This window comes from Eleutherodactylus coqui, chromosome 5 (genome assembly GCF_035609145.1).
Source record: "Eleutherodactylus coqui strain aEleCoq1 chromosome 5, aEleCoq1.hap1, whole genome shotgun sequence".
Taxonomy (NCBI): Eukaryota; Metazoa; Chordata; class Amphibia; order Anura; family Eleutherodactylidae; genus Eleutherodactylus; species Eleutherodactylus coqui.
Genome location: NC_089841.1, coordinates 181,259,037 through 181,271,992, shown reverse-complemented (window position 1 = coordinate 181,271,992; position 12,956 = coordinate 181,259,037). Strand labels below are relative to the sequence as shown.

Here is a 12,956-nt window from a genome sequence, read left to right as displayed (position 1 = left end):
CTATCCATCTCTCTCTCTTAGGCCTCATGCCCACTTGCACGCACGGATTTCACTGCTGAATCCCGCGGCCATGGAGAGAAAAAATACATTATACTCACCTCTCTGGATGCAGTGGGGCTCTCCTCTATGCAGGCTGGATCTTCTTTCTTCCGGTCAGCAGACATGCTCACCAATTTTTTTTTTTAAATCTCCTGCTCTCCCGCATATCCACAGCACAGCACAAAAACAGCTGCGGCTGTGCCGCGGATACGGACAGCTTCCATAGGAAAATGGAGCATGCTGCGATTTCTTCTCGTGCGTGCGACCCGCACGCCAGGAAGGAATCCCACCTGCATGCTTTTAGCTGCCCTACCAATGCTAATGCAATCCTATGGGCAGCAAGACGTACGGATCTCCTGTGCGGGTGCCACGCACAGATTTTATAAATAAAATCTGCACATGGACATTGCCCCTCAGGTATAGGTACAGGGGGAGAGGGGAAAAGAGCCTGGGGAGGGAGCCCAAGCTGAATTTTTGCACCCGGGCCCCGAGCCTTTAGGTACGCCCCTGTACTCACCCACAGAGGATGGATACTCTGTACATGTAATAGAGAGTTGCCAGAGGGGGTTTTGCTGTACAGGCTAGTATTAAGTTTTTTCAACACAGAATCTCTAGTAAGAAAAACATAAATGGAATGTTGTTGAAAAGCAAAAACACATACCAAAACTGTTGTCATTAGGATAGGAAACAAAGTCAGATATCAGACTAGGAGGTTGTCTACATATCTCCCATACCAACGAATCTGACAGCGGCAGTATACACTGGGGTTGGAGCGGAAGCCGCTGCTCCAATCCGTGTGGTGCCCAGCGCTTGTACTGCAGGTGCAACTTCTATTGAGTTACAAGCACTGGCTACTACACAAGAGTTGGAGTAACGGCTTCTGCTCTGATGCCAGCGTATAGCGGCACTGTCAGCAGACGCCCAATCAGCTGATGGACCGGGGTTCCAAGCGGTTCCCCAAGCTGATCAAAGGTTGATGACCTATCCTAAGGATAGGTCATCAATAGTATTTTTGTGGAAAATCCCTTTAAGTTACTTGCCATTTGTCATTAAGTAAATATCTATCCCTTTTTCAAATCTTTTCAAATTATCTCTTAGGATATGGATACGCCTTAAGGCCTCTTTCACACGGGCTACAAAATCCTAGCTACAAAACGCATGTATGTGAAGCTCATGGTTTCCAATGGGTTCTTCACACGATAGATGTTTTGTAGCCTGAAAGAACCCAATGGAAACCATGGGATACACATACATGGTTTTGTAGCGAGATTTTGTAGCCCATGTGAATTGAATTTGCCTTTACATTTAATGTAAAAAATGTCCCCTCAACCTGTATACACTTTTTGAAGATAACAAATTATGTGTAGAGTTGAGCGAACATACTCTGCCGAGCTTGATGCTCGTTCGAGTACTAGCGTACTTGATGGTGCTTGTTACTCGAACGAGCACAAAGCCATGTTCGACCCCACCCCAGTTTTTGGCTCCTCCCCACCGTGATGCAGCGCGCGTAATTGGCAAATTTTTGGCTGGCTGGCTGGCTGGCGAGAGAGAGAGAGACAGAGACAGAGAGAGACAGAGACAGAGAGAGAGAACCTAGGCAAAAAAAAGCTTGGCACATATGTGTCCCACATACAAAAATGCTCGAGTCTCCCATTGTAGTCAATGGGGTTCGTTACTCGAGTAGAGCTCTCGAATTTTACGAAAAGCTCGACTCGAATAACGCGGACCCGAGCATTTGGGTGCTCGCTCATCTCTAATTATGTGCCATACTTGTAAGTAAGATAGTCTCTAAGACTATAATAAACCTGATTTAAAGAGAGACCTCCCATCCCATTAATCTTTTCACGCACCTGTAAGCTTAGCTCTCCCATGTCCTTTTACAATGAGAAGCCTAAAACTGAATCTCATATACAATACATGGTCTTACAAGCATTTTTTAATGGGGAAATACTACATTGGGTTCACAGGTTTTTATGCACCTTTAAATCTGATTTGCTTACGCAGCTAGTACATGACATTCAATAGTGTGGCTTAAGTCACTTGTAACGGGAATACCAAAGTCCTTTACTTGTTGTTATCTTCTGTTTTTTTTCATATAATGTATATGCAATAATACTATTACTGTACCCTATGTCCACCCCTTTCCGTTAATTAACATTAAAATTCATCTACCATGTTTTTATCCATACTGCCAGGTTATCAAGGTCTTTCTGTAATATTTAACAAAGTAAACTTCAAGTATCTCACAAAGATTTGTATCATTAGCATTAACTAATACTACAATTTGGTGGAATACATGTTATGATCACTGCTGAGGCCAGTGATTTACTATAGCAGTCACATTGATGTATGGCACATTATTACTCCAGGAAAATAAAGACCAACAGTCGAGACTGGAGCATTGGTGCTAGATCGATTAAACCAGGTGTAGCTTGCTACAAAAAAGTAGGAGCTTTTTCTACAGCCTCCTGCCCACGAGCGGAAATTCACTGCGGAATCTGTCTCTGCCGTGTGCAGGAGCCCTACATCTTCTTTTGTTGGAGTGCCTAATACCAGCAGACCTTAATAAAGTACCTTTTAATGTTTCTCATGCTGTAACTTGTTCCCAAACAATCTAAGAGGCAGGCCCAGAGTATGCCTGCTGCCCATATGTAGTGGCCCAGTACATCTATTCCTGAGAGAGCCCCCAAAAGAGAGAGCATAAGCGTACTGGTGGGGAGTCAAGGCGAAAGTCCCTGTGCAGAGTTACTCTCTTACTACTGTTCCTACGCGGCCATCCTCTTGCCTGGGATCACCGTATAGAGGTACTATCCTACTGTTTAGTTTTCCTGCACTTCCAACTTGTGTGAATTATGCCTTTCACCCAGTGTGGTCTTTAAGTAAAGTTCTGCCAGGCCTGAGGTACGTTACAAAGTCTGCGGCTCATTTCTGTACCGCCGAGGGTCATTCCAGTGAGTATTGGAATGGTGGCGTCACCCGTGTCAACTCCCTATTCCTGAATGCAAGTTTATTGGGCATCCCTCTTCAAGGGGTGTCCGAAAGAGGCCCAGTGCTGCCCTGACCGAGGCTACGTGCGTCCCTCCGGGAGGGAGCGTGCTAAGTGCCGCCGTGACAAGCAACCATCTTACCCTCCCAGCTCCTCAACATACGCCCTGTGTCTGGGGTCACCCTACAGGATGCTGCAGTGCCCTACTTCATTTTGGCATCATGAACAGGATAGGATCCTCTGTGCCGCACCAGTCTACCTGCGATACCGCAGAGGTACTTAAAAAGAAAGAAAAAATGTGCGAAGTTATGCAAAAAAATTCAACAAATTGAAAATTTCCGCACCCCCTGTTCCCGCTAAAACCACTCAAAATGGCGCCCAATTGCCATTGCTCACATCTCTTTTACTTGTTCCCACCAAAAACTTCCTGCCAGACGTTTGGCGCCAAAGCGACGGTGCCCTGGCTATCCTTGAAGTAGGAGGGAGGACTACCCCCACTAGCAGTACTTGGCGCCAACCCTAAGACAGCCCCCAAGGGGAGGAGCTTCCTGCGGCTGCAGATTCCTACAGCCAGAACGCCTACAACTTTTGCCGTGTCAGGATGTTCTCTTCCAGGGCTTCCACAAACCAGCCCATCTCAAGCGCCGGTGAGTATCCTTATTTCCCCTGTACCTGCTATCTCCTGTCTTAATGCTCCTGTGTCTGCTACTTCAGTCCCTGAGCCATACCAGAGACCAGTACAGCAGCTGCTGTCCTATAACGGGAACAATCCTATTATTCCATGGATCATTATTCACCCGGCCAACAGAGTGGCCAGAGCAGCTATACCCCCGAGGTTGCGTCCCTTCATCTGGGGCTTTGAGGACCCTGGGGTAAAAATACTCTTTCATTCACAAGAGCGTCTGCACCTGTGGAGGAAGCTACGCCCTCCTGTTTCCACCTCGGCTATTCTCCAGCCACCTTCTACGGCAGGTACCACTACACCCATGAGGACAGTGACTAGGCGCTGTTGAGACATTGATAGTCCTTCGTCAGTCACCTCCCTCGGAATTCTTTCTTAGAAAAGTCAGCCTTCACCTACAGGGTGGACAACCAACACCGAGGAGAAGGAACTCCCACTGATCAGTATTATGCGGCAAGTAAAGAAGGTTTTCACTTTCCAAGCTGAAATGGACTCTTTTTGTAAGAGACTCTTGCTGTTTTTCCCCAGTTAAGCCCCTTTTTCCTAAGAAGGACTCAAAGTTTTATTCCCTTTTTCATAGCCATATTCTACTGTTTTTCACATTGAAAAGTTATTAATGTTTGTTATGCAAACATTAATAACGTGCATGTCTCCGATAGGGAGCGTGGTAAGTGCCGCCGTGACAAGCAACCATCTTACCCTCCCAGCTCCTCAACATATGCCCTGTGTCCGTGGTCAACCTATGGGACGCCATACATGGTCCTCTTGATAACCCAGCTCCTCTCCACATACGTGAGGTGGATGATATATTCTATGTTATCGGCAGGCTTGTTCAAATCTCGGTCATGCACTGCGCAAACACTGTCTGGCACATGTGCAGAAGATACTATTAAATCTACCCACAATAGGGTTTCAAAATCTGCTTATGCTTGAAATTTGTTTAAGCCTGTGCATGACTTAGGAGAGGTCATCTACGTCTCTTATCCAGAGAGAGTTTAGTTATTGAGCTCACCAACACTGCAGGCAGCCGGCCAACAGAATGCTTTAGTCCATTTATCAAGGTATAGAACTAGTATGAAGAAGAGAAAAAAGGTAGAGCAACCCTGAGATGGTGCCTAAGGCTATGTTCACACGGGACAGCTAAGCTGCGGAATGTCTGCTGTGGAATTTTAGACGGCCAGTTGATAAACCGTTCTGAAATCCGCACGACATCAGCACAATTACGCAGTGGAGATTTTCAGCTCTGTGTAAACGAAAAATCTGTAAAACTCATTTAGCTGAAATTTCAAAATGCTGTAAATTGTATGCCAGACTTTCCGCAGCTTATCTGTCCTGTGTGAACTTAGCCCAAAGATTTGAAATTTCAGACTGCTCGATGTCCGTGAAAAAAAAAAAGAAGAAGAGTAGTGGTGTGAGATATTGTGCAGAACTATTGCAAAAAACTTAGAACATGGCGCAACACTTCCCCAAAGAGCTCTTGACCAATGCGTGAAGGTTGATAACTTTTATTGTGTAAAGCACCAGCAAGAATTGTATTTTGAAGCTAATGGTGTCTTCTTCAGTTGAGCCACGATACAGACAGTATGAACTGTGGTAGATGCATAGTTCAATAGCATTGGAGGTAGTGAATTGGGCACCAATAACAGATGATATTGCTGCGTGGTGCTGACTACTGCAATCATTACGCATTGGTCATGAGTTCTTTGTGGGAGTGTTGCACTATACACAAGGTTTTTTTTTTCTTTAAAGCTTGTTCTGCACAATTTATCAAGGTATGTTGGCATTAAATAGAGAAGATCAGGACGACAAAGAACAAGATGGCCAAGGATTCCTGTGGCACCCCACTGCTGACCTGATCTCATTTTGAGTATTTATAATTTAACCCCTTAAGGACCAGGCTGTTTTGTACCTTAAGGACCAGACACTTTTTAGGGATTTTACCCAAGTGGTTTAACTGCCCTATTATTTTTCCTTCAGCTACCAAAATTATTTTTGCTGAATTTTTTTCCCCATGACATATAGGACTATTTTTTAATATCGTCTTCACTGACTTTTTTCCCGTTTTATTGGGGGTAAAAAGCAAAAAAAAAAAAAGATTTTGTTTAACATTTATTGTTGTTTTTTTTTAATTTGTATATTTACGCTAAAATAAAGTATGGAAATGGGTTCCTCATTTTTTTTTCCGGACATTTTGATATATAATATGTATGGTTTTGGATACAGGGCACATACGGCGACTGTTTTGGTTGGCGTTGGCTTTGGGTTATTTTCATTTTTATGTATATATTTTTTATTTTATTTTGTAATTTTGGTTTACTTATTTATGTAATTATTGTTTTTTACCATCCATGTCCCCCATGACATCATATAAGACCTCTGGGGAACATTCACATGTTTTTTTTTTCTATTTGACACTTTTCCACCGCAGCTGGGGCATCCATAGTAGCCCCAGTTACAGGGGTAAAACATCACCTTTTAGTGACAACAATAGTCACTGACAGAGCTGATCAGGGTTTACTAGGACCCTGTAACTCAGCTGTCCTGGGGGACTCTCGTAGTGGAAGTTACACTTCCACTTTCACTTCTTAGTACATAGTGCTCATTGAGCACTGTGTATTCGGAGAAAGGAGAAGGCAGCAGGGTTTAAAAACCACTCCTGCCTTCTCCTTTGGGTTCTTAGCTGTGACCAACAGCTGACAGCCCCACCTATTTCTGGTGGGCCCCTTGCAGAAGCAGGGGCTTTAATCCCCCACCGCATTTTTACAATTGGCTGGAATTAAAGGCATAAATTTAGAGCGCTTGGTCCTTAATGGGTTAAAATTACCCTTTAGTTTCTGTCCCTTAACCAATTCTTTACTTATGCGTGTACATTGTCCCTATGGTCTCTACATCTGTAGTTTGTCTCTGCATCAAGATTGCTGTAAAATATAAGATCAAATTTATTCTTACAAAGCTTAGATATCATCCCATCAGCCGCATTACCAACATGCCGATTTGCACTTATCTCGTCATACAAACTAAACATTTAAAGTGGCTTTTAATTACTTTATTATCTGAGGATCCCAAGGTTGTGTGTACACATAGCAGTAGAGTATTGTCCAACAACCATACATGCCATGCGGCCAAAAACTGCAAGGCAAAACCACCTATTTGAGATATGGTTTTTGGCGATGCAGCTTGTAGAGGTGAAACATGATAAAAACCATGTGTTTTCGTGCAGGTATGCATGCATTCTGTGTTAAAATGGTCACAAAGCCCATTTTTGCAAAACCAACCATAAGCCCCTGAACCTATGTATTATTTTTTAGACTGAAGTAACTCAGTACGGTACTATGTATCATACTACAGTATAAGGAAGTTTCGAAGTGATTGGAAAATATGTTTTTTAGTTTGCTTACATTTAACAGGTAAAATCCCTCACCTGTAGCCGTCATCTGCACTGTAGATAGATACTCCCACGTCAATTGAGTTACCTGACAGTTAAAACAGATTCATGCAGCATGAACTGTGTGGGTGTACAATAACCATGGCACGGACTTAAAAATACGGAGCAAAGGTAAATTGAGACAGCAATTTATTGATGGTTGGGTCCTAAAAATATAAAATGTGAACATAAACAATCATTGTGAATAAACAGGTGAGTCACACTTTAGTAACAACAAAGTTTTATTTGTTTGAAAATACATATACCATATAGAATATATTCTTATCTCGCTTCTCTGAACAGTAAAGAGAAATCTACATAAAAAAAATAAAATGTGAATAAAATTATATAAAAAGCGTTCATCGTTGTTGAGTCGCGGAAATAGAGTAATATACGGATTCATGTAATACAGAGTAAGTTACAGCTCCTTATAGTCTCGCTCATCAGATTGCGAACTATGAACAGCTGAGCTTGCAGAATAGTTTTTGAATGGTTGAAAAGAAGGCTTGTGAAAGGTTTGACTACAGCGGATTACATTATTATAATGGGTTTTACTACAGGACCTAAACAAATAGGACACACAGACATATTCTATACTATATATACACACACTATATTCATACAAATGGTAGACCTAAGGAATATTAACATTTAGTAACAGAAGCTATGTACTGTACTAGTGATTCTGTTTGCAGTGTATATTTAACATATATGCTGGGAAAGCGCCTGCTGAATACGTCAAATATATCTATAGACCTCAAAGCATCCGACTTTTGGGCCTCCGTAATTTTGCTGCATAGAACAATAATAATCTTTATTTGTATAGCACGAACTTATTCGGCAGCGCTATCTGCATGCAGAGAACGACAACGGCATTCACTCAAAAGTCCGGAAAAACTTACACTGTCATGTGGTATAGAAAGGGGTTGTTTACTGTAAGAGCAATGAGACTATGGAACTCTCTGCCTGAGGACGTGGTGATGGGGAACTCAATAGAATTTGAGGGTCCTGGATGCCTTTCTTGAGCAATATTACATGTTATATCACAGATTACTTCAGAAGGGTCCATGATCCGGGGATTATTCAGATTGCCAGATTGGAGCCAGGAAGGAAAATTGGCTTCCACTGCATTGGGGTATTTTTGCCTTCCTCTAGATCAACATTGGTGAGGAAATAGGCTGAACTGGATGGACAAGTGTTTACCGAAAAGACGCATGTTGCTATGTTTACTGCTATCAACCATTTCAGGCTGGGGTGAGGCTGACTTTAGTGTTCTTTAAAGAGATTACCAACAGGAAGTCCAGAAAAGCACCCGTCTTCACTAACACAATTGTATTTAACAACTCCCTAGTCGTAAGAACGTCTACAGACATTTATATTAATTTTTGTGAGAAATCCTTGCTAGTCTTAAAGCCTGCACTTTTCAGGAGTTGTGGTCTTTAGGATTAGTATTCCATTTAATTAGTCCCCCTCCAAGCTGTCAGTTTTAATCAATACTAGTATTTTTTGGTATAGATTTTGATGCAGATGCACAGCAGACTTTACTCCAACTGAAATAATGAAAGATACTGTGTATCCGCTGACGCGCAGCAAAAAAGAGGCTGCAGAGTTTGGTGCAGATCCTCACCAAAATATGCAACATGTGTTCACGTCTATCATAAACAGAAGCCACAATGCAGTGCCCATTCCATCACAGGAGTGACACCTGTGCCAACCAATGGTCTCCACTGACTGAAAGGGTCTGTTGGGTTCTTTTGCAATGTCCCTCAAATCTGGACCAAGTGTGAACACAATCGATTAGAGACACGTCAGGAGAACAGAATGGTTGATTATGAATTTGCTATAAAGTAATTTTGAATTCTTATTAAATCTAATAATCAGTCATCTGCACTTAAAACATAAGGGTACATCTACAGTGAATCATGAATGAGATTGTTTTGAAGCATGAGCATACATTTTCCCAGCACATATCTTATATATGAACATACTGCATCCTAGAGAGTAACTGGCACAACATACTGTATTCAACAAAGAAAAACTTTTTAGGAAGAATCAATGTGCACAGCTTGAAGAGTGTCCTCAATAGGACATATGATGAATATAAGACAATGCACATATACACCCTGTAGAGCATTTTCCTTGCAGTAATATTCTTACACCATCATAAAGACAGGGAATTAGGAGAAAACGCAACAAGAGAACGCATTTCCATATCAGATTATTCAGATTCCTATAATGTACTCTAAAAGCATCACATTCTAGAAAACATAATCATTACCACTTCGAAATGTTGTACAATTAATGCCAAGAAAGTTTGCAGTATTTCTTTTGTTGCATCTTGACGAATCTTACACTGAGGTATTATAGGTGCTTTGCAGTGAAACTGTGAGGGGGCCATTCTCATTATATATGTTACTTTTAGTACAGAACATAGTATTTTCAGATTATGTGATACAGTGCCACCCCCCCACCCCACCCCGTGATGGCTTACCTTTAGAATATACATCATTTATGTGTTGAAGACATTTCACATATAGAAACACATAAGATTGACATCATAAATAGGCAACATGATCCATCTAGTCTGCCCTATTATTATTTCTTTAGATTTCTCTGCTGGGAGTTTATTCCAAGCATCTACTACTCTTCCACTAAAGTACCTGAACCTTATCAAAACCTTTAATATATTTTGAGGTTTTGATCATGTTGTCCTTTTCCCTTATTTCCAACAAACTATACAAATATAGGGTGCGGGCAGACGAGCACATAAACGGCGCGTTTTTGCGACCAAACGTATATACGTGACCATCTGAGGCAATGGTTTCGAATGTATTCGTTCACATGGGCGATTTTACGGCGCGTAAAAACGGCAATTCGAAAAAAAACCGGAACATATGCGACCGAAATACGCGCCAACGCATATTTGATCGCTGAAAAGACCGTTTGCAAAGTAGGAACAAACGAAAATACGCTTTCTAGCTCTGGTCGTGATCGGTGAAAAACGATCGCTCGGGCGATTATACGTTGCGCTCGTGCGAACGTAAATATGCCTACGCTCGTCTGCCCGCACCCTCAAGCAACCCTCCGGTTTTCGGACGATATTCTATGCCTAGACTTAAGGGGGAGGATATATTAACTGTTTTTGTTCTACTTTATGGATGTCCATCTGATCCACTGGTTTAGGATCCTGTTTTCAGTTGTCGAAGACGATCACTGCAATTTTCTAGCTACCTAATGAACAATGTACACTGCTCTGATTGGCCAGCAGTGATCATGGATAGTGCACTGGTAGTCTAATACTACCAGTGCACTCCAGGGATTAGGTAATCTGAAGATTGTGTCGACCATCTTGAACAGCTAAAAATGGGACTCAGAATGGCAGATCAGAGGGGCATTAGCACAGGCGGCCAACAGCAGTAAATGTAATTGCCCACTCTGGTCTAAGGATAAAATTTTGTCCTGAAACGACAGTGTTCCTGTAGGTTAAGTCTTTCCTGGTAAATATTGTATACAATGGTGGCAAATAAAAAGATTTTCAATATTAGTCATAAGACTAATGTATTTGCAAGTGGGTTTCCGGGATGACAGGAGACACTTTTTTCTAATCTTAGACAACCCCATAACAGTCATAGACCAGTAGGCACCCCTGCAGAATGCGGCTATCTATGATGCAGTATAAGGTTCTTTCAGATGTATGTATTTAAATTGTATCCTACAGTATCTCCTAGCAGATGCATTTTAACTTAGTAGAAACATCAAAGGGTGAGTCTTATGGAGACAACGCCTGCTCATATGCCCTATCAGAGGATAGCATAAGGACATTATAAAGGATGGTCCCTCACTGGAGACCTACCTTCTACAAGGCAGAATGGAGAACCTATCAGTATAAACAGCTCCCATTATGGTGGACTTGTCTTTGTATTACATGGTCGGCCATTCATCTGAATAGTCGCCATGTAATATTACATTTCCTCTGTAGCAACCATTGCAAGGGAAATGCCTGGCTGGCTGTGGCTTTCTTCAGCAAAAGCATCTGTTTGCTTGAGGTCTTTGGGGGGTGGGGGGGAGATTCATATTTAAAGGGATTGTATCTGATGAGATAGTTCCTTTAACCCTCATGTGAAACCAGTTTCAAAGTGTAGGACTGCAATGTACAAGGCTGGGGCCAAATAGACTCCATGGTTCGACACGAGGGTTAATAATTCAGTGTAAAAGGACATTTAGATATTTATTATGGGTAAAAAAAAATTACAGTAGTGCAAAAAAATTTGAAGGCGTTAAAATTAGATTCTTAGTAAAGTATAACATTTTCACAGGAAATGCAGCCATATTGGTCGCCACCTTAGTGAATTAGCTTCACAGAAAGAGATGGTAACATTGACACTTGTGATTAATTGAACATCCTGACAAAATGCTGGTTTCTGAGAGACTAAAATAACCTATTTTATTTCATGACAAGCAGTTATTGAAAAGAAAATGTATAGAACCCACTCAAAACTTTTTCTTAACTTTGTAATTTCCAGATGCACCCGCCAATCCCCCCTCACCTCCCCCCTTCCCTTCCAAACACACACACACCCCAAACCTGGGAGATGTGCATACACGATCAGTGTCATTTACCTGTGAGCCCTTTACAATTTTTTCAATCTCCCGTGCTCTACGCGCGTATGTGCCACTGGAGCATGACTACTAATTGGCATTAATATAATTTTGGAATCTAGATATAAAAAAGAAAGATTTTCTTATCAAGATATAAAAGCAGCTAGAAAATGTTTTCAGCTGTCTATGGTGCCTGATTATACTGATCTTGTTCATGATTTAGGAGGTTTTCACACATAGGTTTTCGAGTGAACAATATCTTGTACCGTCCTGTAATAACACGGTCTTTTCAACACAGTAGACTTTATTGGCACTATGCTTCGACTATGAGACAGGTACAATTTGGCTTCTAGTATGGAAGCAAATGGGAAATGACACCCATGGAAGATCCAGAAGCATTGATATTTCATCTGTATGATTTACCTTGCACAGCTTTGTTGCTATGTACCTTTGACATAGATATCTTAAGGAGTGACTGCACTTTTCAAAAACTTTTGACATGTTAGCACAGTTTTGATCAGTGTAGGCCGGGGCGCTGAGAGCCCCACAGATTGCTGAAATAAAGGGGATGGAACACTCACCTCACCACTATGTCCCTTCTGCTGTCTTCGATGGCTGTTGGCTCCTCTCAGCAGCTGAAAGCGGACATGTCTCTCGATGTCCAGGTGTCTGTCTTCAGCTGCGGAGAGGATGTGACAAGCAGAAATGACTGCTAAAGGGGCACAGTGCTTCGCCAAGTACTGCAGCCTCTTCATGTACTCAATCAGCCGGGTCTCAACACCCAGGGTCCCACGGATCAAAATTTTGACAGGTTGCTCTGACTTGTCAAGAGTTTTTTATTTTTTTATTTTTTAAGTGCAGTTACTTTTTAAATACAGTTGGAAATAAGAGTTATCTCATAATAACGGTAGAAGCCATCCAGATATAAAGACAGAACATTTATGTAGCGCTGTACAAAAGGATTCTCAGAATTAAAAATGATTATTGAGAAGCAGACAAATGCTCTGTAATGACACTTTGGATATAATCACATGGAGCAGTTGAGGTGCAGTTAAAGCTGCACCTGAAAAATCGCACGTGGTTTTATAATGGTTTTACAATATGGTAATTGGTCATACTGCTTTTATAGGTAAAACGTTTAATAAATGTGCTTCACCTGTAAAAAACACAGACAGTTACCACATTGCATAATTGTGGCAAACATGGAAGTGGTCTGGATGAGCTTT

The 12,956-nt window shown here is 41.7% G+C and overlaps 1 protein-coding gene across 1 annotated transcript in view; it reads right to left on the bottom strand.

Moving 5' to 3' along the window:
* The window catches only part of CRYBB2 (crystallin beta B2), a 370,816-nt gene that overhangs the window by 265,246 nt on the left and 92,614 nt on the right, over window positions 1-12,956 (bottom strand). The gene's annotated exons all lie outside the window — the stretch shown is intronic.